We start from the raw sequence: 5956 nt of genomic DNA, 5'->3' as shown, positions 1-5956 counted from the left end.
CTGGTTTCGAACTCCTGAGCTCAAACAATCCGCCCGCCTCGGCCTCCCAGAGAGCTAGGATTACAGGCGTGAGCCACCGCGCCCGGCCTATATATATTTTCTTAAACTTATTTTTTTCCAGATAATGCTACATAGAGATCCCACAAATTAGTCTGTACACTAGCAATTTGGGGGGGGTCTGTTTCTATTTCTACACTTTAAAACAAATTAACTTAAGGTCTCAGAAAGATTTCATTTTAATCATTTAAATCATACTTTTAATTTTTTTTCATACTACAGATCCGGATGTGTGACATCTCAGAAATTAGTCTTCTCTGCTTTATAAATCCACATCCAATGGTTGCAGGAGGCTACATGTTTGACACCTGGAATGTAGTGCGGATTAACCAAGGCCTGAGCCTAAGGCGCTTTTGCATAATCACGCACACCTGTTCTCTTTGTTGCTTCTGCTCTGCCTTGTTCCAATGTGCCCAGCCCTAAGCCCATGTAGTCCTTCCTTTTCTGATCCTTACCTGTGTAGCTCCTTTGTTCAGTTGTATTGATTTGCACAATCAAATTTATTCATTCCAGTTATATCTTACATAATTCAGTGATAGCACATGCACTTTGAAAGATAAGCAATCATATTAAAATCTTGATAGTTTGGAAAGCCAAACCATTGTTGCTTAAAATGTTTAAATTCTAAAAACATCTATAAAAAGAAACATAATTTATTTAAATACAAAAAAATTCCCCAAGCATTTTTTTTTTTAATCAATTGAGAATTCCTGTAAGATCTATTAAGTCTAGCCTGGGGTTTTGCATCCATTGAGGATACAATAAAAGTTTATTGATTTGTAAAAATATTTTTACATTGAAGTTGTCATACTTAATTTTATAAATGTGTTTCTAGTAAAAAAAAAGTTCCCAATTTTGCCCACAGAGCCATGTATTCATATATTCTTCAGAGGAAAATGAATTCAAACTTAATTATGACTTTACTGGTGTTTATATATAATGTGTATATTTTTTCTTTAGCACATAAAACTTTTTCTAATAATATGTATATATTTTAAATGAACCCAGGTTGTTTGATACATCTTATTATTTTATAAATGATTTTCAGCACTCATATATTAATAGATGCAATCTTTATCAGTTAATTTTGCATTATAATTCCAGAGACCACTATGTTAAGATAGGATATTCCTGAAGAGTAGCAGCATTGACAAAAACTAAATTCTCCACATTTTTCATAAAATAAAATTTAGTTAGCTGTTATTTATATTATAGTTGTGCAAAAATGAATACAAATTCCATGTTCAAAAGATAAAACTCTTAAAAAAGCACATCAACATTTATGCAAAAATTTTGATTTGTATCAGGAAAGTCTCCTGTAAACATTAACATAAGATTGATATATGCTATATACCTATAACTATCAATTTAATATTATTGGTTCCTGAATATCGTTGAAACTTATGAACATAACAAGTAGCAATGTGGTGTCTAATTTTCAATTGTGTCAGTTACATACTATGCTTCAGGTTTATTACAGAGCTCTTAGCATTTTTGAATGAACATGACTGCCCTTCTTGAACTCCTCCAAACTACTGTTCTACGCTCATGAATTTAAATGTGTTTGAACTTGACAACTACTCGAAGTCCAAATTGTTTGCAATGTTTCTTGAAATATTTTCTTCTCTTACCCCTATGCATACTTTTATTATTTCGTTTTACCATATTCTGCAGACAAATGAATCAGTGGGATCCTACTATGATTTGTTGCACTGATGAAATTTCTGAGCTGTATTTTCCTCTAAAACCACTTAATCCATCCAAAGCACTGTCTCAAATCTGAGAGCTATTTTCTCACTTTTTAAAATATGAATTACATATCAACATTTTTACAAAGCATAAACTACCTTCCAGGTTACAAGTTATAGAAGAAATACAGATATCATTATGCAAAGTTTAGTTTATTTTTTTCATTTAACTGTTTTCAATGGGGATATAACTCCTCAGTGCTAATGAAATACTAATGCCAACAAAACACTGTGTATAACTATGTGTGAAATAGTAATTATAAAATAAACATGTATGTATTGATCACTCTGCTTATGAAATATAACTCCATACCTTTACCTTTAAAGCTCCTTGTGAGCTCCTCCCCTCCTTACTCACAAGAGGTAATATTTTGCCATTTACTTTTTTTACAAGACATATGTTGTTCCTCACAAGTTTTATTTAGATTTTAGAAACAATTTGTGATCTGAACATATGACTCAGATGTTTCTCTTTAAATTTGCTGCTATAATATTACACATATATAAATGTATTAAAATCATACTCAGCAAGAGTAATACAAATTATCTAATGATGGAGATGTTGGAAACTGAAGAGACATGCAAATTTCTATTTGCAGTATTCATTAGCTTTATGAGTAAAGAAAATAATAATGAATTTGTGTATGTTCTTTCTAGCTACTAAGTTTCTATGTCTTGTATTTTTAGGGGGGCAGAGGATGAGGAATTATGACAAGAAGAAATGGTAAACTTCATACTCTACATTCTGACAGATTGGAGGAAAATCATTATAATCACTATAGCATCATAAAAATGCTATAGGCTATAGAATTTACTCTTTTACTATGGGAATATTAATTAATCTATGTGATAATTTTCCCATATCAAATTTGGAGATAGTAATTATACTTGCATCATGCAGCTGTTGTAAGAATTAAATTAGCTAAAGAAGGCAAATATTTAGCAGAGTGACTGGCACACAGTAACATTTCAAGAAACGGTAACTGTTACAATTTTTATAGCTGACATCTCTCCTCTGACACACTTTAAGAAAAGCAAATGCTGGAATGGTATATAACAAGAATTTGATTACTCTCCTCATTTTTCCTCAAATCTATGCTAGGAGATAAGCTGCTAAATTTTAGTTTTCTAGGATATCAAATTTTAAGTCCTGTTTTCCCAGAATCCATGAATTGATTCTAAAAAGATCAACTTCATTTTCTAGTACAGCATTTCTCAAACTTGATCTTTTCAGAGAGTCTGCCGAGTCAAACTATTTTCATAATAATATTAAGATGTCATTTACATTTTCTCTCTCAATTCTCATACAAATGTAGAATGTAGTTTTCAACGGGCTACATGAACTGTGATGTTCCATGTATGATATCACAACAATTCAATTCAGAAACAGACACAGGAATCTAGCATCTTCTATTAAGCCAGAAATTAAAAGGGTTTGCGAAATGTAAAACCATGTGACTCTTCTATTTTTTTTGAGGGGGTGTGCTTTTTAAAAAAATAATATGTTATTTATGTCCACATCTGATAGGTTTATTATGGCTATTTTCAGGAAGTTAATAAATGCATGTTTTAATGTTATCTGTTTTAATTTCTGATATCTAAATATTAGTAGATAAAAATAAACCACACACGAAAAATGCTCTTTAAGTTCTCAGTAATATTTAAGAGTATAAAGGGGGACTGAGTCTCAAAAAGTTTGATAATCATGTAGGTTTCAATTATATTTCTCTCTTTATCAAAGTATTTCATTGAAGTACATTGCAAACATTCTCTGCTTCAGTGAAAGCTTCCACCACTCAATCAACGGTAAAGATTGGGAGTATGTGCAAGCTGTTTTTTGTTTTGCATCTCCTGGTGAAGACAGACACATGTACTTTGTCTTTTCCAGGTTGACTGTTAATCTAATGAAGCACAGTAGCTTTAGAAAGTTATCCATAATTTGTTCCTCACATTGTGAGCTTTCTTTCTACTTTGCTTTTTTTTTTTGTTTTTTTTCTATACACCGGGAGGACATAAGCAAGAATTACTTGCAGTCTCATGAGAAAGAAATACTACCCATGGCATTTTCTAATCAATATCGCACCTTTAACTACATGAAATGGACTAACGAAAAAAACTGAATGTGATGCACATTCCTGTCTCAATCCTTTGGGAATAAGAGGCTTTTCAAGGATAATAGTGTACCACATAAATATAATTATATCATTTATATATAGTACATAATTTATGTAAGCAATAAAATTTGGTTAATTTCTGATTATTGGATACATATTTAAATCAGTCACAAAAGACACTGTGGTTATGGCTTTCCTCCTCTGACTTAAATTGACATTACTTTAGAGTTTATGTTATAGCCAATGGCAAGTTATAATTCTATGATGTAGTGATTTGGCAACCGATCAAATGTGCTTCAATAGGTTTTGGTGTTATACAAAATCCTTCATGTGTTGATATTGTCCATTTCACTCTCAAGCGATACTAAACTTATATAGGTATATTTTTGAAATATAGAAGAAATTCCCATCTTTTAGCTACAGAATAATATCGGTATTAGAATAGACGGTCTGCATTGCATTTCTCACCCTGAATAACTCAGCAGGGATAGATTTTTGGTTCAAAAATGTTCTCATATTCTGTCTTGGAGCTAAAAATGTCTTCACTCACAAAGCAAAATCATAACATTGCACATAAGGTCTTTGTACTGTGTTCAACTAAAATAGGACTTGTTTATTCTTTCATTCTTACTAGAAAGTTTTCTGGGAGTGACTGTGTCAAGTTCTTTTTTTGGCACTGTTAACCCAGGAAGTGGGTACTATCTGACCACTATGTACACGCGCAAGACGGATGTTATAAAAAACCAGTCTTTTGGAGTAGATATACAATCTCCTGACTTCCAAAGTTATAGTGAAAACACTGAATGCAAGTCTGCATAATTAATTTCCTAGAATAATTAGCAAGGCAAATGTTACAACATAATAAAATATCTATTAGCATTATAAATAGCATTGGTTAGGAATCATATATATATGATTATATATATACATATGCACACACATGTATGTGTGCATTCATATATACAGATATATACATGCATGTGCATATGCATATATAGAGATATAGCTGCAAATGGGTATCTCTTGTCAGATTACTTTTTGATTTAAAAAAAACTTTTTTGTAAGGTAATTTTAAAAGCTTAGGTTGATACAGTTTTTAACAGAGAAGTTAGTGAACTGGCCAATGCAAAAACTGACAGCTTGATTATAATTTAATTGGCACAATGTACTATCCATTAGAAAGCATAATCTTCACCTCCCCCAATGCTATCATAGTACTAAATCTCATGAATTTAGAAGGCTTATTCTCTGAAAATTCTCCTTTTTCATTTTAAATATTATTCAATATTATTGTGAGGCAATAGTCTAAATTTTTTTCATCTAAAAATAATTATATCAGAAGTTTTTAAAGCACACTAGATAGCTGTGTGTTCTTCTGTATTTCTCAACCTTTCTCACAGGGTAGGTTAGTTGTGGCTAATGAAACTTTCAATAATTTTAGGCTGAGGGAGTTAAGCGGACTTGCTTCCTATATCCATTTCTCCCCAATTTGGGGACATTGGAAACCTCATATTACAGATCATTAAGTTAACTACATTATGATGTTATATATACATTTTGTTTTATAATTTCACTGCATTTCTATTTGTATTTTTAACTGGTTTGTGTTAATTTACCCAACTAATATAGTGATTTATTTTAAATATTTCTAAAACACATTTTGTGTAAATAGATGCATATTCACAAAGAATAAAAAAGGCAATTTTCATAAACATGAATTTTTTTTGCTTTCAAATTATTCAAATGTCATATGAAGGCAGTATTTTTCAATATATGTTCTATTCAATATTGACAGTATAAATATTCATCAAAATAACTCCATGTTCTAATAAATTTGGAAAATGTCTTATTGTGTACTGACCCACCCCATAGCTCTACTTGGAGATTAAAATTAGCATATGTAAAGTTCAGATAAATCCTTCTGTGAATATAATGGCTTAAATTCCTATAATTCATTGCCTATGCAATCCAAAACACTCATTAACTTAGACCTAATAACATACACCTAAACTTATTTTTCACTAAATAAACATTAGG

General features: G+C 31.0%; 1 protein-coding gene across 3 annotated transcripts in view; it reads right to left on the bottom strand.

The window, feature by feature from the left end:
• Nucleotides 1-5956, bottom strand: part of FSTL5 (follistatin-like 5) — a 920996-nt gene that overhangs the window by 103455 nt on the left and 811585 nt on the right. The gene's annotated exons all lie outside the window — the stretch shown is intronic.

The sequence above is a fragment of the Propithecus coquereli genome, unplaced genomic scaffold (assembly GCF_000956105.1).
Source record: "Propithecus coquereli isolate 6110/MARCELLA unplaced genomic scaffold, Pcoq_1.0 Scaffold332, whole genome shotgun sequence".
Classification (NCBI taxonomy): Eukaryota; Metazoa; Chordata; class Mammalia; order Primates; family Indriidae; genus Propithecus; species Propithecus coquereli.
Note: the sequence above shows the minus strand (reverse complement) of the source record. Positions and strands in the feature narration are given on the sequence as shown.